Source organism: Ranitomeya variabilis, chromosome 3 (genome assembly GCF_051348905.1).
Source record: "Ranitomeya variabilis isolate aRanVar5 chromosome 3, aRanVar5.hap1, whole genome shotgun sequence".
Classification (NCBI taxonomy): Eukaryota; Metazoa; Chordata; class Amphibia; order Anura; family Dendrobatidae; genus Ranitomeya; species Ranitomeya variabilis.
Window position 1 is genome coordinate 780,999,952 of NC_135234.1, and position 23,373 is coordinate 781,023,324.

The following is a 23,373-nucleotide window of genomic DNA, read 5'->3' on the forward strand; positions in this document are numbered from 1 at the left end:
ACTCCTGCCTGATCCTCCAACTCTAATGTGCTGGGATGGGGCATGACCGCGTAAAGATTATTCATAACTTAAACCGATAATATACCCCAGCCCTGTCAGTGAACGCACAGCAGGTGATGGATGCATCAGATTCAGATGCATTTTACAAAAGAACAAGTCATTAACACTGGGGGGGGGGGAATCAGACTTTGACTTGGGACCCTGATCCACATCAAAACGGTGAAACTTCGACTGGCAGGGATGATGGGAGTCAACTCTCGAGCCTCATTCAGATGTCGGTTCTCAGTGGTTTTCATGGATAGAATGTTGCCGTTGTAATCTAGATCCAATTCTGACTTAATGGGACACTCAGTTCTTCAAAGGAAACTAATGGTCAAGGCAAAACTCATTTTGAAGGGAGTGGGATATGTTCCACATAGCTGCTGCCATATCCATCTGTGGCATTCTGAACTTGCAGTGTGAGAATACCACCTACCGGTTAAGTGTCTACATAGAATGTCTACCCAATACAGAGCTGAAATGTTTCTTATGGTTATTACAGCTTAAACATCTGGAATATTCTTTGGAGCACAATATGGAGCTCAAAGCCTGTTTAAGGTGAACTCCCCTATAAGAACATCCTGATCTGGAGGGGAAAGGGTTCAGTTCCTGTCAGAGACAGAGGGAAAGGAAGCAGAGGAGCCGTGTAGCATGAAGTGCTACAGCTCCTGGGAAGAGACATATTGACAGGCAGAACTGTATTGCAGTGAGCGTGACGTGAAGGCGTGAAGGAAGTCGAAGCAAAGGAGAGGATACCAGAAGGGAACCAGCCCCGCTCAGGCTGTCTCCTTCTGAGGCGCAAAATCCCGGTAGCCGGATCACTGAGGGAGTAAGGACCTCTACGCCTTATTTCAGAGACTGGCAGGACAGCTGATTGCAGGTTACCTGTCCGCACCTACACCTAGGAGGCACGGTGGCAGCCCTCAGAGGCCGGGGCATGCTGGAGTCCCTATAAATGGCCTCAAGCCACCAGTCATACGTGTTTTGTCCTCTCCAACTACGGGGGACAGAGAGAGAGAGAGAGACACCTGATCTGTGAGACCCTTATTTGAAGCTTATGCAGTAAGGGACTACACCACCACAGCACAAGGGAAGGCTATTGATTTCCACCTGGGCAAGGGGGCTCTGGACTTGCCTCCAAACCGGCCGGACTCTGCCTGCCCTGTAATCTGGTGCTCTGGACTGTGGATGCTGAAGTTTTCAGTAAAGGTAAAGAGACTGCAACCTTGTGTCCTCGTTTTTCTCTGTGCCATTCACCATATCATCATCTACACACCGGGAAGCCCTGGGGACATACTTCACCTGTGGGAAGGTACACCATCTAGCTGCCATAACATCACCCCAACGGACCCCTTAAAGCAGCGTCGGTCACCCTGACCAAATACCACAGGTGGCGTCACGAACATTCCCTTTAAAGACCTTTCCCTTTTACACGGACGTCCCAGGGCAACGGACCGGGTCAGCCACCGTGAGATCCCCTGTGAACTGCAGGTCCCGAGTACCCCACGGCCCTTGGGGGGGCGATCCAACTTGGCGTCACGAACAGGATCTACTAAACCCGTAAATCGGGTCATGTGCGCCTAAGGACTGTGCCAGAATTGTGCCTGAACTGTGATTTATTGAAAGACTGTGTATCATAACAAAAGTACCGCCAAGTACAAGAGTGCGTAGCAAGAAGTCAATCACAAGCGAGACCAAAGCAAGAAAGAGACTATAACCAACATGCCCCTGCAATTCCCTTGTCACCAAGTGAACAAGTGCTCAAACGTAAAAGAAGACTTCACAAACTTGATGACCAGTGGGAAGGAGAACTATATACTATCCTACTTTCAAACTTCGACAACACGAACGTCTGCCTTATCAGTAAAGATGGAGGAGAAACTTTGACGGCAGTATCCAGAGACCATCTCAAAATATGCCCTGATAAATTGAGAAAAAGAGAAACAGACCCAGGAACGTCTCCACCCATGGAACCAGAGGAAAAGATTTGCACTGTTCTTGGAGATTTTAGCCAGTCTTGGACTCAAGTACATCAGGCCATCGTGATACCGGTCATGAGGCAGCACCCCCCCCATAGGCAGATCCTGTAGTGTATAAGGCAGCACCCCCATAGGCAGATCCTGTAGTATAAGGCAGCAACCCCCCATAGGCAGATCCTGTAGTATAAGGCAGCCATCCCCCATAGGCAGATCCTGTAGTATAAGGCAGCACCACCACCCCCATAGCCAGATCCTGTAGTGTATAAGGCAGTACTGTAATGTATAAGGCAGCACCCCCCCATAGGCAGATCCTGTAATATATAAGGCAGACCCCAATAAAAAAAAACAATATTCACCTCTCTTCCTCCTTGTTCCAGCCCTGCTCCCGCTGTTGTCCTGACAGCGGGCGCTGGGTGGTGACGTCACCGCGCCCGCTCTCATTGTCGGCGTCTGCGACTTAGGTCAGACGCTGACAGGGAATGATGGGAGAAGGAGCGCAGCGCTCCTACTCTTATCAATGCGGTGAGCTGTATCGGCTAAATGCTGATACAGCTCACCATGCGATGACAGGCGGGGGGCCCACTGCTGGCACCGGGCCCCCCGCGCCTGCTCAAGGGCCCCATAGCGGCAGAGCAGGGAGATTGATTCTCCCTGCTCTGTCGTAGAATTATTATTATTTATTTCTATAGCACCATTGATTCCATGATGCTGTACATGAGAATGGGTTACATACAAGTTACAGATATCACTTACAGTAAACAAACTAACAATTACAGACTGATACAGAGGGGCAAGGACCCTGCCCTTGCGGGCTTACATTCTACAGGATTATGGGGAAGGAGACAGTAGGTTGAGGGTTGCAGGAGCTCCTGTGTAGGTGAGGCGGTAGCTCCGGTGTAGGTGAGGCAGTAGCTTCGGTAGTGATGGAGGCAGCAGGGTCGGTGCAGGCTGTAGGCTTTCCTGAAGAGATGGGTTTTCAGGTTCTGTCTGAAGGATCCGAATGTGGTTGATAGTCGGACGTGTTGGGGCAGAGAATTCCAGAGGATGGGGGATATTCTGGAGAAGTCTTGGAGGCGATTGGATGAGGAGCGAATAAGTGTGTAGGAGAGGAGTTCTTGGGAGGACCGGAGACTGCGTGAGGGAAGATATCGGGAGATTAGTCCAGAGATATATGGAGGAGACAGGTTATGGATGGCTTTGTAGGTCAGTATTAGTAATTTGAACTGGATACGCTGAGGGATTGGGAGCCAGTGAAGAGATTTGCAGAGAGAGGAAGTGGAGGAGTAGCGAGGAGAGAGATGAATTAGTCGGGCAGCAGAGTTAAGGATGGACTGGAGAGGTGCAAGGGTGTTAGCAGGGAGGCCGCAGAAAAGGATGTTGCAATAGTCAAGGCGGGAGATGATGAGGGCCTGCACAAGCATTTTAGTAGATTGACGGTTGAGGAAAGGACGGATTCTGGAAATATTTTTGAGCTGGAGGCGACAGGAGGTGGAAAGAGCTTGGATGTGCGGTTTGAAGGACAGGGCAGAGTCGAAGGTTACTCCGAGGCAGCGGGCTTCCGGTACGGGGGAAAGCATGATGTCATTGATTGCGATCGATAGGTAAGGAAGATCTATGGGATGGAGGAAAAATGATGATGTTCAGATTTCTCCTTATTGAGTTTGAGGAAGCGAGAGGAGAAGAAGGAGGATATGGCTGATAGGCACTCTGGGATTCTGGACAGCAGAGCGGTGACGTCTGGGCCAGAGAGGTAGATCTGAGTGTCATCAGCATAGAGGTGGTACTGGAATCCATGGGATTTTGAGTTGTCACAAGCCAAGTGTATAGAGTGCGAAGAGTAGGGGTCCTAGAACAGAGCCCTGGGGGACTCCAACAGAGAGAGGATGGGATGAGGAGGTAGTGTGGGAGACGCTGAATGTGCGGTTGGAAAGGTACGAGGAGATCCAGGATAGGGCGAGGTCTTTGATTCAAAAGGAGGAGGGGATCTGTAGTAGGAGGCAGTGGTCAACTGTGTCGAAAGCAGAGGACAGGTCTAGAAGGAGGAGTACAGAGTATTGTCTGTTAGCATTGGCGGTAAGTAGGTAGTTAGTGATTTTGGTCAGGACTGTCTCAGTTGAGTGATGGGGGCTGAAACCAGATTGTAGATGGTCAAAGAGCAAGTTAGATGAGAGGTGGGAGGAAAGTTCAGTGTGGACGTGCTGCTCCAGGAGTTTTGAAGCTAAAGGGAGCAGCGATATTGGGCGATAGCTGGACATAGCAGTTGGACCGGAGGGTTGGCTTTTTAAGGATAGGCATGATTGCGGCATGTTTGAAAGCAGAAGGGAAGGTGCCAGAAGTTAGTGATAGGTTGAAGAGGTGGGTTAGGGATGGGATAAGTGTGTCGGTAAGGTTGGGGAGGAGATGGGATGGGGTCGAGTGCACAGGTGGTGAGGTGCTATTTGGAGAGGAGACAATTAAGCCCCCCTTCAGTGATCTTGGAGAGGGAGGTTATGGGGTTTGGGCGTTGGTCTGGTATACAAAAGGGTTGTGGTGCTTGAACAATGAAGACTTGCCTTGTCTGGTCGATCTTATTTTTAAAGTGTGGCAAAGTCCTCAGCAGAGATGAGGGAGTTCGGAGGGGGCAGTGGTGGACGGAGGAGGGAGTTAAAGGTTTTGAATAACTGTTTGGGGTTGCAGGATAGGGAAGATACGAGGTTGTGAAGTAGGCCTGTTTAGCAGAGGTGAGAGCAGATTTATAAGCGAGTGTTTGAATACAGTGAAATCATCTTGCGAGTGTGTATTCTTCCAATGCGGCTCCACAACCCTGGACACTTGCCGGAGCTTTTTAGTGGTCTTGTGCCAAGGTTGTCTATTGATACGTCGCACTCTGCCATGGACGAGAGAGGGCAACCGTGTCAATAGCTGATGCGAGAGTGGCATTGTAGAAAGCAGTGGCACTGTCTGTGTCGTGGAGTGAGTATATGGATGCTAGTGGTAGGATAGAGTCAGAGAGCGTGTGGGAGTCTAGGTGTGCAAGGTTTCTGTGGGGGTGTGCATGTTGCTGGACATGGATGACTGGTGAGGAGGACAGGGATGAGAAGGTGAGCAGATGGTGGTCGGATAGAGGGAGAGGGGAGGTGGTGAAGTTAGATAGAGAGCAGAGACGGGTGAAGACCAGGTCTAATGTATGTCCGTCTGTGTGGGTGGCTGCAGAGGACCACTGAGTAAGTCCAAAGGATGAGGTAAGGGACAGAAGTTTGGAGGCTGTTGACTGAAGGGTATCAGTGGGGATGTTGAAGTCACCCATGATGATGATGGGAATGTCAGCAGAGAGAAAGTGAAGGAGCCAGGTGGAGAATTGGTCAATAAAAGCAGTGGCCGGGCCTGGAGGTCGGTATATGACGGCCACTTGGAGGTTGGAGGGAGAGTAGATGTGGACAGAATGGACTTCAAAAGAGGGGAGGATAAGGGAGGGTAGAGGTGGGATTTGGTTAAAGGTGCAGTTTGAAGAAAGGAAAAGACCCACTCCTCCACCATGTCTGTTGCTGGAGCAAGTGGTGTGGGTGAAGTGGAGGCCTCCGTAACACAGCGCAACAGGGGAGGCAGTGTCAGAGGGTGTTCGCCATTTTTCTATGAGGCCAAGGAAGGCAAGATTGCGAGAGAAAAAGGTCGTGATTCACATGAAGCTTATTGCAGATTGAGTGGGCATTCCAGAGTACTCCAGAGAGCAGGGGGGTGGGTGTCAGGGGCATGGGTTTTATGTTGGAAAGATTGCAGTGGTTCATATTAGATAGGGAGCAAAAGGAGGGGTTAGTCATGGGAGGTATGAGCTGGGGGGTCCAGGGTTGGGAGATATGTCTCCAGCAGTGAGGAGAAGCAGAGAAAGGGAGAGCAGGTGGGAGAAAGAGTGGCCGGCTTGTTTTATGTTTTCTTAGGACAGATTTGAGGTTGAGGTGCAGGTCAGCAGAGGAGGACAGGTGGGGAGGTAAGAGGGAAGGGGAGATGATTATTAGGTTAGAGAGTGCTGGGATTTGTAATAGCGAAGGAGAGAGAGGATTGGTGGAGCAAACACTGTAAGGGCATATGTAAACATGGTGAAGGAGTAAGATGGGTTATTAGAAAAGCTATATCCAAGTGATAAGAAGTGCTTACTCAGCAGACATGCCCAAAAGAGACAGCCACATAATGTGGGGTTCTGACTCCTGCCGTGACTAACTGCCGTTGAAATAACTGTGGCGTCTCGAAGCTTAGCTGCATAATGCTTTGCTGCAGAAATGCACGTGCCTGACCCCACACGCGTGCACCCCTAAAGATGCTACTAAATTTATAGGACTGAGTAAAGGATCAGGTGAGAGGGATTGTGGGTTCTTGTTTGGAATAAATTAGCAATTGGCCAACACCCCAGGGGAGGTTACATGATCAAAGGCACTGAGCCTGGCTGCAACCATATGCTGTAACACCTTGAACACCACAGCATGGATGTACAGCAGTAAGTAATACAATGCAACAAATGAATTTAGCAAACATTCAGCAGGTACATTAAAGGCAATGTTGCAGGATGATAGGCAGCAGATAACAGCGAGCAGAGATGTTTGTACCATTAAATGGGAAGGTTGCAGGATGATAGGCAGCAGATAACAGCGAGCAGAGATGTTTGTACCATTAAAGGGGAAGGTTGCAGGATGATAGGCAGCAGATAACAGCAAGCAGAGATGTTTGTACCATTAAAGGGGAAGGTTGCAGGATGATAGGCAGCAGATAAATGCGAGCAGAGATGTTTGTACCTGTATGAAGAGCTGAGATGGATGTTAATTCCTGGCTGTTGAAATAACTGCGGCGTCTTTATGCTTAGCTGTGTAATGCTTTGCTGCAGAAATGCGTGTGCCTGACCCCACATGCGTGCACCCCTTAAGATGCTACTAAATATGTAACTGTATCGGCGCGCTACTGCTTAAGGTGTTGTATATACATTTGGTTTGGCCTCCCGTTAAATCTAATGGGGTTCAGGTACGTTCCTCGAACTGTTAGGCAAACATGTTCGGCATATCGGAAAAAAAACAAGCCTTGATAGGTTCACTCATATATATGCCACCAAAATATATCCAAGAAGATGTAATACTTTGAGTGAGCAATATAATACCAAAAAAAATTTGAATAATTGTTTTGAGGGTTATATACCATCAAAATGTACCCAAGAAAACATAATACTATGTGGATGAGCACATTTTTCAATACTTTTTTGGAGGGTTATATACCAATGCAATGTACCCCAGAGCACGTAATAGTATATGGATGAGTAATTGAATCCAGACAGATTTTTCAAATGATTTTTGGGAGTTTATATATTACCAAAATGTACCCAACAAGACGTAATACTCTATGGATAAAGAATATAATATCAATTAATTTATGAACAATTTTTTAAGGGTTATATACCACTGAAATTTACCAAAGAAGACGTAATACTCTTCGGATGAGCAATATAATACCAATAAATTTATGAACAATTTTTTGAGTGTTATATACCACCGAAATGTATTCTAGAAAACATAATACTGTATGGTTGAGCAGTATAATACCAATACATTTATGAAGTATTTTTTTGAGGATTATATACCACCGAAATGTTAACAAGAAGACATAATACTCTCTGGATGAGCAAATTAATACCGATACATTTTTTAACAATTTTTTGGTGGGTTATATACCACCGACATATACCCAAGAAGAGGTAATATTTAGTGATGAGCGAATATACTCATTACTCGAGATTTCCCGAGCATGCTCGGGTGTCCTCCGAGTATTTTTTAGTGCTCGGAGATTTAGTTTTCATCGCCGCATCTGAATGATTTACATCTGTTAGCCAGCATAAGTAGATGTGGGGGTTGCCTGGTTGCTAGGGAATCCCCACATGTAATCAGGCTGGCTAAGAGATGTAAATTCAGCAGAGGTGACGAAAACTAAATCTCCGAGCACTAAAAAATACTCGGAGGACACCCGAGCGTGCTCGGGAAATCTCGAGTAACGAGTACAGTGGGGCAAAAAAGTATTTAGTCAGTCAGCAATAGTGCAAGTTCCACCACTGGAAAATAAGTATTTGGTCAGAAACAAACAATCAAGATTTCTGGCTCTCACAGACCTGTAACTTCTTCTTTAAGAGTCTCCTCTTTCCTCCACTCATTACCTGTAGTAATGGCTCCTGTTTAAACTTGTTATCAGTATAAAAAGACACCTGTGCACACCCTCAAACAGTCTGACTCCAAACTCCACTATGGTGAAGACCAAAGAGCTGTCAAAGGACACCAGAAACAAAATTGTAGCCCTGCACCAGGCTGGGAAGACTGAATCTGCAATAGCCAACCAGCTTGGAGTGAAGAAATCAACAGTGGGAGCAATAATTAGAAAATGGAAGACATTCAAGACCACTGATAATCTCCCTCGATCTGGGGCTCCACGCAAAATCCCACCCCGTGGGGTCAGAATGATCACAAGAACGGTGAGCAAAAATCCCAGAACCAATGGGACCAATGTAACAAGGCCTACCATAAGTAACACACTACGCCACCATGGACTCAGATCCTGCAGTGCCAGACGTGTCCCACTGCTTAAGCCAGTACATGTCCGGGCCCGTCTGAAGTTTGCTAGAGAGCATTTGGATGATCCAGAGGAGTTTTGGGAGAATGTCCTATGGTCTGATGAAACCAAACTGGAACTGTTTGGTAGAAACACAACTTGTCGTGTTTGGAGGAAAAAGAATACTGAGTTGCATCCATCAAACACCATACCTACTGTAAAGCATGGTGGTGGAAACATCATGCTTTGGGGCTGTTTCTCTGCAAAGGGGCCAGGACGACTGATCCGGGTACATGAAAGAATGAATGGGGCCATGTATCGTGAGATTTTGAGTGCAAACCTCCTTCCATCAGCAAGGGCATTGAAGATGAAACGTGGCTGGGTCTTTCAACATGACAATGATCCAAAGCACACCGCCAGGGCAACGAAGGAGTGGCTTCGTAAGAAGCATTTCAAGGTCCTGGAGTGGCCTAGCCAGTCTCCAGAACTCAACCCTATAGAAAACCTTTGGAGGGAGTTGAAAGTCCGTGTTGCCAAGCGAAAAGCCAAAAACATCACTGCTCTAGAGGAGATCTGCATGGAGGAATGGGCCAACATACCAACAACAGTGTGTGGCAACCTTGTGAAGACTTACAGAAAACGTTTGACCTCTGTCATTGCCAACAAAGGATATATTACAAAGTATTGAGATGAAATTTTGTTTCTGACCAAATACTTATTTTCCACCATAATATGCAAATAAAATGATAAAAAAACAGACAATGTGATTTTCTGGATTTTTGTTTCTCAGTTTGTCTCCCATAGTTGAGGTCTACCTATGATGTAAATTACAGACGCCTCTCATCTTTTTAAGTGGTGGAACTTGCACTATTGCTGACTGACTAAATACTTTTTTGCCCCACTGTATATTCGCTCATCACTAGTAATATTCTATGGATGAGCAATATAATACCAGTAAATTGTATAACAATTTTTTAGAAGGTTATGTATGACCAAAATGTGCCCGAGAACACGTGTAATACTCAGTGGATTAGCAGTATAAGGCTAGATTCACACTACAGCGAGATACGGCTGAGTCTTGCAGGCTAAAAACAAGCTCTGGCACCGGCACTCCAGAGCAGAGCGTGCGACCGCATAGCAATACATGGAGCTGCACGCTCCACTCCGGAGTGCCAGTGCCAGAGCTTGTTTTTAACCTGCGAGACTCAGCCGTATCTCGCTGTAGTATGACTCCGGCCTAATACAGATACATTTTTTAACTATTTTCTTGAGAGTTGTATAGCAAATAAAATATACCAAGAGCATGTAATAGTGCGTGGATGAGCAATATAAAACCTATACATTTTTCAATGCTTTTTTGGAATGTTATATACCACCACAATGTAACTAGTGGACATAATAGTATATGAATGAGTAATTGAGTCCAGATACATTTTTCAATGCTTTTTACAGACTTATATATCACGGAAATGTACCCCAGAGAACGTAATACTCTATGGATGAGTAATTGAATCCAAATACATTTTTTACCGCTGTTTGAAGGGTTGTAAACCACTGCAATGTACTTCACAGCACATAATAGTGTCAAGGTGAAAATATACTTTCTTATATACCTTTGTACTTTTATATATCATATACTGTGAAACAATAAGTTTTCCCCTGCTAAAGCAAATGTAATTGTATTTAAAGATGGCCGCCAGAGTTCAGTTTCGTTTCAGGTTAGTGTCTGGAGGGATAAAGATTCATTTCTTTAGAAACGAAACTGAAGGAATGTGAAGAAAAGGAGGGTCCACCAGAAGATGTTAGAACAAATCAGAAAGACTGAATGCTAGCTTAAACCCCGCCTAATGCACGCCTTCCCCTAACACTCAATATAGTATTGTGTATTTTTAGAATAAAGCCAGTTGCTGTGACCGTTACACACATGTGTGTGGATTCACGAGCATGCACTGAGATTGAACCAGCTACCTGTCTGACTCATTCTTACCCGGTACCACATGCTTATAGTTTAATTTGGAATGACTGGTGAATGAGGATTTATATTGTCGTTTACGACCCCGACAATTTGGCAGCCCAACGGGGGGGCATGGCCAGCGATCCGAGACCCTCTGGACCCATGCCTGGATGTCTGTGGATGATACCCGTAGTGGCTGACCTCGAGGACTGATCACCCTCCGTACACGGTAAGTGGCGATCATGTACATTGTATATGTCACACTTGCTAGTGTCTCAGCCGTTATTGGTTTGTCTGTGGTCTCTTTGGGTCCGGGAGGTGACCGATCGAGTGGTGAGATCGAATGCGATCCTGTGCCACGCTCTGAACCAGCAACTGAGAGACGTCACATCCTGTGCGTCCTCTGTACACCATACCTCCTCCACCGGTCATTGTACTCCGTTCAACCACCCTACCCGTGACTATTGTCTAGTAGTGAAGTGGAGTGAAAGATTGAGCTAGTTGTAGAGTGTGGGGCAGCTTAGAGAAAGGGATAGGAGACGCAGCCTCTGTGATATTGTACCAGCTAGGTAATTAAGATGTCCCGAGCAGGGACCACCTGTATTTCTGTGGAGGGCTCTCACTAGGAGACCGCCTCCCGACTGTTTAGAATATCGTGGCAGGATAGTCTGTTAATCACTGGTTCAGGTTAGGGACAGAAAATATTGAGCGCGAGGCTCTTCTTTTTCTAATACGTTGAGCGAGATTCCGTATTGCAGAATACCAGTGTTGATATCGCTGCCAGCGATCCTGAGCTATAGCAGGGCGTAGTATTCTGTGAGCCAAGCTGCGTATCTTAAAGCAGAAGAAGTCAGTGCCCCACAAGTTAGATGAGGATGCCGTGGAAGTCAAGACAATAGTCACGGGAGGGCAAGAGGCAGTCAAGAAGCTTATCTGCGAGTTGCGCGAAGCTTAAAGAATAAAGGATGAAAATAGGTTGAGAGGAAGGATCAGAGAATACAGAACCCGTATTTGGTTATAAAATGCCTTTGAACTGTGATCTTACAGATTGTAAAATGGCCGCCGTGCCACTGATGATGAAAATGCAGTCTCAGCCAGCGCCCTGTAATGGCGGCGGAAAGAGATCTCCAGAAGCGTAGGTGTGTCCTGTTTGTGTTGTGCAGAATCCAACCTGGGTGGAGACCTGCCGCGTGTGTGCGTACGGACCGTCCTTGGGGCTCCGCCCAGACCACGGAGGATTATAGGAAAGTTTTGTAGAAATTAAGTCTGAAAACTGCTGTAATTTGTGACTTTGTAGAGGATACGGAGCTTTGTATCAGTGCTGTGTAGTGTAGGGGAGGGGCGAAGCAGACCGCTGCGAGATTTCTTTGTCAGTTCTTCTCCATTCTCCTTATCTGCGCTACATGCTGGAGGAAGGGGGGCATACATCTGGGCTTTTGTATTCTCCCTTGTGCGCTGAGGAATGCAGTGACTTCCTTATCTCCTGTTTCTGGTGAGGAGGGGGGACGCGCGCGTAGCTGCACTTTTGAGTCTCCCTGTGTTTATTTGGTGTAGATTACGCACTGGTAGATTTGGGTTTTGCTTAAAGTGACAATATTGTTTTGAAGTACAAAGAAATATTATAATCTGGAAAGTTGAAAGTGAAATAGACCTGTGCCTGGTCTTGGAGGAAAACTTGTAAGTAATTGAAAGATTGGTAAAAGGCACCAATATATCCTGGACTGCCGAGAAGTTCTATGGGTGTCTTATGGTAGTATTTAAAGATCTGGGATTCCCATTGTAATAAAAATCCCATTCATACCTTTTTGTGGTAGACCCGATATTGAGATTTCCACTCCGGATGATATATTGAAAATAGTAAAGAGTTTTTAAAAGAATTTAGCCCAGCAGGGAAGATAAGGGTTAAATCACTAGCCGTAGTAATTCTTGCTCGCTCACTGGCCCCCATCGCTGCAGCTGCGAGATCAGTGTTTCTTATCTCCATGTAACAGACTCCAGTTTCTGCCCCCTCCTATTGTACATGCAAGTCCAGCTTCACACTCCAATACGCCTTTAACCCTGTATAGGAATCTAACTCCCTCCCCAGCCCCATGTCAATTTTCAGACCAAGAGCTTGCTTTAATCGGTGTAAATGCCAGACCTCCCAGCCCGGAAAGGCCTCTACATCTCCTCTTCCCGTGAAACCTTCACACTTACAAGGCCAGACTTTCTAGGAATCTGAAGTTTGGTTTCCCTGTCATTCACGCTACTATATCACACCTCAGGAATCCCAGGTTCTTTTCTCAGTAGGGTATGGGGACATAATTACCCACCAGGCAGGAGCCATAGTGAACCCAGCTAACTCTACCCTGTCACATAGAGGTGGTTTGGCCCAACAGATAGCCAACAGGGAAGCCCAGTCATAGTCCAAGAGTGTCAGGCCTACCTTGCCGCTTATGGCCCCTTGCAACCAGGAGAAGCTATGGTCCACACGATGTACATAGTATCCTTAACCAGGTACAACCTAGCCACATGTCCATGGCTGGACAGCTGCGACTTCAGTGTGCTATTCTCATGCCTACTAATGTGACTTTGAAAAGGTGCACTGTCCTGAACCCCGCTACTTTTCTCCTAGTTCCCCTGGATCCAAAGGGGGGAGGAGTAGGTGACATGAGCAAGGACACTCTCTTTTTCTTTTTTCTTTTAAGAATGGATCCAGAGGAACAAGATTAGGTTTCCAAACCACATGATTGTCTAGAATTGATGTCTCAGGAAACGGCTGGTCTCTAGTGTGCCTATTCTAATGCTGATTTTGAGCTTTTTGTAGATGGATCCCGTCACCAAGATGACCAAGGATGCTTCTGTACCAGATATGCTGTGGTCTCAGAACATGAGGTAATCAAGGCAGAGTCAATGCCAGCTCATATGTCTGCACAAGAAGCAGAAGCTCAAGGCGCTTACAGAAGCGTGCAAACTAGCAGAAGGTAAGACTGTAAATATCTACACTGATTCCAGGTATGCTTTTGGCATTGCACACGGTTATGGGCCTATCTGGAGAGCCAGGGCTTTCCTGACAGCAAATGGCCACCCCTTTAAACATGCTGAGGCAGTCCAGCAACTTATGAATGCACTACAGTTTCCCACCTAAGCAGGCATCATAAAGGTAAAGGCACATAGCAAAGGCACTGATGGACGGACAAAAGGGTAACGCACTGGCAGACCAGGCTGCCAAGAAAGCAGCAAGCACTCCTGTGGCTTCTAGAGTACATCACCTAGACACCCCACCATCTCCACTTGTGTTGAAAGACATCTTAGCCCGGTTACAAGAACAGGCAAGTAAGGAGGAGAAAAATAGGTGGCAAAAGATAGGGGCTTGCTCTGATACCGTTACCGGACTATGGGGGAGGGGTGAAAAGGTCTGCCTACCACAGGTACTGTACCCAATGATGGCACAGGTTCTGCACGGGAATGTGCACCACTCGAAGACGGCCATGTGTGACACCCTACAGAAACAATGGATTGCCCCCGGGTTTTACACCTGCGCAGAAAGGCAGGTACAGAGCTGCATGATATGTGCCACACATAATCAGAGTAGGACAGTGAAAACCCCATCCAAACACACTCCCCGGCCCTTTAACCAATTCCAGAGACTGCAGATTGATTATATTCAGTTACCCAGGGTAGGGACGTATGAGTATGTGTTGGTCTGCATTGATTTATTTTCAGGTTGGCCAGAAGCCTACCCAGTTGCCAAAGCTACGGCTAAGACAACGGCGAAGAAACTGATGGCTGAGATCATATGCAGGTATGGAGTTCCTGAAGTCATTGAAAGCGATCAGGGTTCCCATTTTACTGGAGAGATCATGTCAGAGGTAATGGCAGCACTGGGGGTAAGTCAAGCATTGCATACTCCATCCGCAGAACAGTGGAAAAGTGGAGAGACTAAATGGAACTTTTAAGCTTAAAATCCAGAAGGCAATGACAGAGACTGGTAAACCATGGACAGAATGCCTTCCTCTAGCTTTGTTTTCAGTAAGATATACCCCAAACAGGAAGATAGGACTGTCACCGTATGAGATTCTGTTTGGCAGGAGCCCCAATCTTGGATGTTTCTTTCCACAACAGTTGCAGCTCAAGTACCAGGACTTGACTAGCTATGTGCAGGCCTTACATGGACACCTTGCCAAAGTGCATTTAACTGTCTTCAGTTCTCTTCCAGACCCAGACAAGGTTCCTGGACACCATCCCTTTGTGCCAGGGACCTGGTGTATGTGAAAAAGTTTGTGCGCAGAGATTGTCTCCAGACGAGATTTGAAGGACTTCACACGGTGATCCCGGTCACCCCCACTGCAGTAAAACTTGAAGGAAAGAGCACCTGGATCCACGCCTCATATAGTAAAGAGACCGAACCAGTGTTTAGTCACAGTAGTGACTGAAGGGAAATGTTGCTGTTGTTTTTGATCTTGAGGTTGGGGGCCATCCTCGCCCCTACCTCTTCGGCCCCTATTGTAAATAAGAATTCTGGTCCCACTATTCTCTGGGTAAACCTGACAGCCCCGGTGAATATCTGGTGATTTGATTTCTGTGATGTAGTCAAGTGCCCCGAGACTGGACGGGTGGTAGAGGGAATCATCCAGTTTATATATATGTGTTACCAGAAACGACAACAATAATTGTTATTATTGGACAGATGCTGCCTGGAGTACAGGGAATGATTGGGGATATAAACCTAGCGAAGCCATGTTCCCCAAGGATGGGACGGGTGGAAGTCTTTGTGAGGGAATGCATCTAACAGCTTTTCTGCAACCACTTAGGGGCTGTAAATGGGGTAAAAGTTGTCACCCCCTCCTCCTAAATCTCGAAAGCCCCCAATCTGCTGATCTGCAGACATTTGTACTGGGAAGGCATTATAATTATGTATTTAGTAGTGGATACCATGGGAATTTAGGCCATATACAGCTCCAGGATATTAGCTTCAGACCAACCAAAGCCCCTGTTACCAGTACAGTTAAAACGGGCCCAGGTGAGCGTTTGCAAAATGTAGTTAATGAAGTAATCCCCATTCCAGGTCTCAGTTGGCAAGAGGTTTTCTCCATAGAAACACAAACAGCCCCAAGGAAAAACCTATGGTTAGAATGGGTGAGATACAATGTAAGAGTCCAGAATATCTCTGTAGGATGTATTGCTTGTGCTGCTGCGAATACACACATGCATTGCTTTTTCCTGATGACAACACCACCGCCTGTGTCATGAATTTGTTGAAAGGTTTGAAGTCCACTGATTGCCCAGATCATGTCCCATTAATTCATAAGGAACCCAGACTAAAAGTCCCAGGAGAAGTAACCGTATTAGCTGACAATTACACCTGCTATAATTCCCACGACACCACAGGTACACCAGTAGGCATCTTTGAGACAGGTTTCTGCAAGGAGAACAGTTCCTTAGATACTGATTTGCTAATCAAACATACACAATATATGTATGACATTTATTGGTTATGTGGAGACGGTAAGCTCCGTCCCAGGTTGCCTAATGCCTGGCTAGGCCAATGCACCCTTGTTAACCCCTTCCCGACCCATGACGCCACATAGGCGTCATGAAAACCCGTGCCAATCCGACCCATGACGCCTATGTGGCGTCATGGAATGATCGCGTCCCTGCAGATCGGGTGAAGGGGTTAACTCCTATTTTACCCGATCTGCAGGGAGAGGGGGAGTGGTGCTTCAGCCCAGGGGGGGTGGCTTCACCCCCCCGTGGCTACGATCGCTCTGATTGGCTGTTGAAAGTGAAACTGCCAATCAGAGCGATTTGTAATATTTCACCTAAAAAACAGGTGAAATATTACAATCCAGCCATGGCCGATGCTGCAATATCATCGGCCATGGCTGGAAAACCTGAAGTGACCACCCCCCACCCCACCGATCGCCCCCCCACCGCTCCGTTATGGGGTCCGGTCCCCTCCGTCCTGTGCTCCGCTGCCCCGTGCTCCTGCCCGCTCCCCCGTCCTGCTGTCCGCTCCCCCCGTCCTCCGATCACCCCCCCTGTGCTCAGATCCACCCCCCCACCACCCCTTCATACTTACCGATCCTCCCGGTGTCCGGCCGTCTCCTCGCTGGGCGCCGCCATCTTCCAAAATGGCGGGCGCATGCTCAGTACGCCCGCCGGCCGGCAGATTCCTTACAGGTACATTTTGATCGGTGGTAGGTTCTACCACAGCGATCAAAATAAAAAAAATAATAAATAAACCCCCCCCTTTATCACCCCCATAGATAGGGACAATAATAAAATAAAGAAAATATATATTTTTTTTTTTCCCACTGTGGTTAGGGTTAGAACTAGGGTTAGGGTTAGAACTAGGGTTAGGGTTACGGGTAGGGTTAGGGTTATGGCATGTGCGGATTTGGCAGCGGATCCGCAGCGGATCGGCCGCGGATCCGCAGCGGATCGGCCGCGGATCCGCAGCGGATCGGCCGCGGATCCGCAGCGGATCGGCCGCGGATCCGCAGCGGATCGGCCGCGGATCCGCAGCGGATCGGCCGCGGATCCGCAGCGGATCGGCCGCGGATCCGCAGCGGATTGGCCGCTGCGAATTCGTAGCAGTTTTCCATCAGCTTTACAGTACCGTGTACACCTATGGAAAACCAAATCCGCTGTGCCCATGGTGCGGAAAATTCCGTGCAGAAACGCTGCGTTGTATTTTCCACAGCATGTCAATTCTTTGTGCGGATTCTGCAGCGTTTTACACCTGTTCCTCAATAGGAATCCGCAGGTGAAATCCGCACAAAAAAACACTGGAAATCTGCTGTAAATCCGCAGGTAAAACGCAGTGCCTTTTACTTGCAGATTTTTCAAAAGTCGTGCGGAAAAATCTCACACGAATCCGCTACGTGGGCACATACCCTTAGGGTTAGGGTTGGAATTAGGGCTAGGGTTGGAATTAGGGTTACGGGTGTGTTGGGGTTAGGGTTGTGGTTAGGGGTGTGTTGGGGTTAGGGTTGGGAATAGGGTTATGGCTACAGTTGGGATTAGGATTAGGGGTGTGTTGGGGTTAGTGTTGAAGTTAGAAATGAGGGGTTTCCACTGTTAGGGCACATCAGGGGTCTCCAAACGCAACATGGCGCCACCATTGATTCCAGCCAATCTTGCATTCAAAAAGTCAAATGGTGCTCCCTCCCTTCCAAGCCCCGACGTGTGCCCAAACAGTGGTTTACCCCCACATTTGGGGTACCAGCGTACTCAGGACAAACTGGGCAACAACTGTTGGGGTCCAATTTCTCCTGTTACCCTTGCAAAAATAAAAAATTACTTGCTAAGACATAATTTTTGAGGAAAGAAGAATTATTTTTTATTTTCACGGCTCTGCGTTGTAAACTTCTGTGAAGCACTTGGAGGTTGAACGTGCTCATCACACATCTAGATAAGTTCCGTGGGGGGTCTAGTTTCCAAAATGGGGTCACTTGTGGGGTGTTTCTACTGTTTAGGCACATCAGGGGCTCTGCAAATGCAACGTGACGCCCGCAGACCATTCCATCAAAGTCTGCATTTCAAATGTCACTACTTCCCTTCCGAGCCCTGACGTGCGCCCAAACAGTGGTTTACCCCCACATATGGGGTATCACTGTACTCACAACAAACTGGGCAACAAACATTGGGGCCCAATTTCTCCTGTTACCCTTGTGAAAATAAAAAATTGCTTGCTAAAACATCTTTTTTGAGGAAAGAAAAATGATTTTTTATTTTCACGGCTCTGCGTTGTAAACTTCTGTGAAGCACTTGGGGGTTGAATGTGCTCATCACACATCTAGATAAGTTCCTTGGGGGGTCTAGTTTCCAAAATGGGGTCACTTGTGGGGTGTTTCTACTGTTTAGGCACATCAGGGGCTCTGCAAATGCAACGTGACGCCAGCAGACCATTCCATCAAAGTCTGCATTCCAAAACGTCACTACTTCCCTTCCGAGCCCCGGCATGTGCCCAAACAGTGGTTTACCCCCACATATGGGGTATCAGCGTACTCAGGAGAAACTGGACAACAACTTTTGGGGTCCAATTTCTCCTGTTACCCTTGCAAAAATAAAAAATTCTGGGCTAAAAAAATATTTTTGAGGAAAGGAAACACATTTATTATTTTCACGGCTCTGCGTTATAAACTTCTGTGAAGCACTTGGGGGTTCAAAGTGCTCACCACACATCTAGATAAGTTCCTTGGGGGGTCTAGTTTCCAAAATGGAGTCACTTGTGGGGAGTTCCCACTGTTTAGGCACATCAGGGGCTCTGCAAATGCAACGTGACGCCCGCAGAGCATTCCATCAAAGTCTGCATTCCAAAACGTCACTACTTCCCTTCCGAGCCCCGGCATGTGCCCAAACAGTGGTTTACCCCCACATATGGGGTATCACCGTACTCAGGAGAAACTGGACAACAACTTTTGGGGTCCAATTTCTCCTGTTACCCTTGCAAAAATAAAAAATTCTGGGCTAAAAAAATATTTTTGAGGAAAGGAAACACATTTATTATTTTCACGGCTCTGCGTTATAAACTTCTGTGAAGCACTTGGGGGTTCAAAGTGCTCACCACACATCTAGATAAGTTCCTTGGGGGGTCTAGTTTCCAAAATGGAGTCACTTGTGGGGAGTTCCCACTGTTTAGGCACATCAGGGGCTCTGCAAATGCAACGTGACGCCCGCAGAGCATTCCATCAAAGTCTGCATTCCAAAACGTCACTACTTCCCTTCCGAGCCCCGGCATGTGCCCAAACAGTGGTTTACCCCCACATATGGGGTATCACCGTACTCAGGAGAAACTGGACAACAACTTTTGGGGTCCAATTTCTCCTGTTACCCTTGCAAAAATAAAAAATTCTGGGCTAAAAAAATATTTTTGAGGAAAGGAAACACATTTATTATTTTCACGGCTCTGCGTTATAAACTTCTGCGAAGCACTTGGGGGTTCAAAGTGCTCACCACACATCTAGATTAGTTCCTTGGGAGGTCTAGTTTCCAAAATGGGGTCACTTGTTAGGGAGCTCCAATGTTTAGGCACACAGGGGCTCTCCAAACGTGACATGGTGTCCGCTAATGATTGGAGCTAATTTTCCATTCAAAAAGCCAAATGGCGTGCCTTCCCTTCCGAGCCCTGCCGTGTGCCCAAACAGTGGTTTACCCCCACATATGGGGTATCATCGTACTCAGGACAAACTGGACAACAACATTTGAGGTCCAATTTCTCCCATTACCCTTGGAAAATTAAAAAATCCTGGGCTAAAACTCATTTTTGAGGAAAGAAAAATTATTTTTTTATTTTCACGGCTCTGCGTTATAAACTTCTGTGAAGCACCTGGGGGTTATAAGTGCTCACTATGCATCTAGATAAGTTCCTTGGGGGGTCTAGTTTCCAAAATGGGGTCACGTGTAGGGGAGCTCCAATGTTTAGGCACACAGGGGCTCTCCAAACGCGACATGGTGTTCGCTAACGATTGGAGCTAATTTTCCATTCAAAAAGTCAAATGGCACGCCTCCCCTTCTGAGCCTTGCCGTGCACCCAAACAGTGGTTTACCCCCACATATGAGGTATCAACATACTCAGCAGAAATTGCCCAACAAATTTTAGGATCCATTTTATCCTGTTGCCCATGTGAAAATGAAAAAATTGAGGCTAAAAGAAATTTTGTGTGAAAAAAAAGTACTTTTTAATTTTTACGGATCAATTTGTGAAGCACCTGAGAGTTTAAAGTGCTCACTATGCTTCTAGATAAGTTCCTTGGGGGGTCTACTTTCCAAAATGGGGTCACTTGTGGGAGCGCTCCAATGTTTAGGCACACGGGGGCTCTCCAAACGTGACATGGTCTCTGCTAGCGATGGAGATCATTTTTCATTCAAAAAGTCAAATGGCGCTCCTTCCCTTCCGAGCCTTACCATGTGCCCAAACAGTGGTTTACCCCCACATGTGAGGTATCAGTGTACTCAGGAGAAATTGTCCAACAAATTTTAGGATCCATTTTATCCTGTTGCCCATGTGAAAATGAAAAAATTGAGGCTAAAATAATTTTTTTGTGAAAAAAAAGTACTGTTTAATTTTTACGGATCAATTTGTGAAGCACTTGGGGGTTTAAAGTGCTCACTATGCTTCTAGATAAGTTCCTTGGGGGGTCTAGTTTCCAAAATGGGGTCACTTGTGGGGGAGCTCCAATGTTTAGGCACACGGGGGCTCTCCAAACGCGACATGGTGTCCGCTAAAGATTGGAGCCAATTTTTCATTCAAAAAGTCAAATGGCGCTCCTTTCCTTCCAAGCCCTGCCGTATGCCCAAACAGTGGTTTACCCCCACATATGAGGTATCAGCGTACTCAGGACAAATTGGACAACATCGTTCGTGGTCCAGTTTTTCCTTTTACCCTTGGGAAAATAAAAAAATTGTTGCTAAAAGATCATTTTTGTGACTAAAAAGTTAAATGTTCATTTTTTCCTTCCATGTTGCTTCTGCTGCTGTGAAACACCTGAAGGGTTAATAAACTTCTTGAATGTGGTTTTGAGCACCTTGAGGGGTGCAGTTTTTAGAATGGTGTCACTTTGGGGTATTTTCAGCCATATAGAACCCTCAAACTGACTTCAAATGTGAGGTGGTCCCTAAAAAAAATGGTTTTGTAAATTTTGTTGTAAAAATGAGAAATCACTGGTCAAATTTTAACCCTTATAACTTCCTAGCAAAAAAAAAATTTGTTTCCAAAATTGTGCTGATGTAAAGTAGACATGTGGGAAATGTTATTTATTAACTATTTTGTGTCACATAACTCTCTGGTTTAACATAATAAAAATTCAAAATGTGAAAATTGCGAAATTTTCAAAATTTTCGCCAAATTTCCGTTTTTTTCACAAATAAACTCAGAAATTATCGACCTAAATTTACCACTAACATGAAGCCCAATATGTCACGAAAAAAACATTCTCAGAATCGCTAGGATCCGTTGAAGCGTTCCTGAGTTATTACCTCATAAAGGGACACTGGTCAGAATTGCAAAAAACGGCAAGGTCATTAAGGCCAAAATAGGCTGGGTCATGAAGGGGTTAAACTAGCTATGCAGTTCAAGATTTTACCTTGGAATCCAGAGGTACCTGATGAACCTACCAGAAAGAGGAGAAGTCTCGATCAGCTGCAGCTGTGTTATGAAGAAGATCCACTAGTATATATATTGATGCTATTGGAGTGCCAAGGGGGGTGCCTGACCAGTTTAAAGCCCAGAACCAGATTTATGCCGGCTTTGCTTCTATAGTACCACAGATGCAGATTAATAAAAATGTTGAATGGATCAAATATATATATATATATATTACAATGAACAAAGATTTGTCAATTATAGCTGTGATGCCTTCCAGGGTATAGTTGAGGATTTGGGCCCTAACACTTGTATGACCCGTGCTGCAACCCGACCTAAGAGAATTTCACTGAATCCTGTCCAGACAAGATCACATGCAGTGATATAAGAAGCTGACACAGGATTGTGGTTGGCGGATAGTGGGGACATTAACTTTTAGGAGTAGGCTGACAGTAATCCTTTTGGGAAGGAGCTGTAGACCAGCATGTCATGTCACTCCCCACCACCAGAGAACCAACCACATCAGGTAGGGTAAGACAGATACAGGAGTATTATCCCTGGAGGCCCTCTGACTAGCTAGCTACGCAAAAAACATTTGGCTGACCCTGAGAACCAACCTTTCTCATTCTACAGACAAATAATGACCATATGATGGACGTATAAGTGCACCTGGGCAGGCCTAGGTAGTTAGTGAGCACAAAAACAGGTGACGTGCTAGGACGCAAATTAAGATCTTCTACAGATGTGACAAAGGAGAGAGTGTAGAGCTATACTTTGGACGGTTACAGCTGAAATGGGAAGATATGGAGTACAGTCCCATAAACCCACTTGATGTTAGAATATTGGTAAATACATTCATTGACGGTATGACCAAAGACTTACGAGACGAAATATAGACAGCCAGACCTGAATGGCGAAATGTAGATCCGAAAGACCTGAAGGTTTCTAAAGAAGTTGAACAAATTAGGACAATAAGACGACGTGTCATGTATGCTGGAGCAGACACATCTTTCTTCTCCAGTTGGTTAGGTGGGATCAAGAGATTCCTTCAACAAGTTTGTTTAGTACTAATTGCCCTCCTTATAATTGAATCGATAATCCTCTGTTGTGTTATTCCCTTGTACAAAAAGGTTATTGCCAAAGCAACTCCGACTGACACCTTTCTCAATCAAGAAGTAGACCCACCAGAGTACGATGGTACTGATCCAGGGGAGATCCCGAAGTATATTCCTCTCAAGAGAATAGACAAAACCCCCCATTCTCAGATGATGCCAAGAGATTTAGTTTAGGGACAGTGGGAGAACTCCATGTGAGGTTAGTGAAGGGTTCAGCTGCCTGGAGGCCTCTCGCTAGGGGAGAGTTTCTGAGGTGTCTGGATGAAGAAATCCACCTCCCCTTTTCCCATCACATGGACAGTCTCGAAGGATCTTTCTTTAAGGGAAAAACTTAGTGTTTAGGGGGGGATTGTCAAGGTGAAAATATACTTTCTTATATACCTTTGTACTTTTATATATCATATACTGTGAAACAATAAGTTTTCCCCTGCTAAAGCAAATGTAATTGTATTTAAAGATGGCCGCCAGAGTTCAGTTTCGTTTCAGGTTAGTGTCTGGAGGGATGAAGATTCATTTCTTTAGAAACGAAACTGAAGGAATGTGAAGAAAAGGAGGGTCCACCAGAAGATGTTAGAACAAATCAGAAAGACTGAATGCTAGCTTAAACCCCGCCTAATGCACGCCTTCCCCTAACACTCAATATAGTATTGTGTATTTTTAGAATAA

The 23,373-nt window shown here is 46.1% G+C and overlaps 1 protein-coding gene across 1 annotated transcript in view; it reads left to right on the forward strand.

The window, feature by feature from the left end:
• The window catches only part of LOC143817504 (polyunsaturated fatty acid lipoxygenase ALOX15B-like), a 183,743-nt gene that overhangs the window by 88,949 nt on the left and 71,421 nt on the right, over positions 1-23,373 (forward strand). The window lies entirely within an intron of this gene.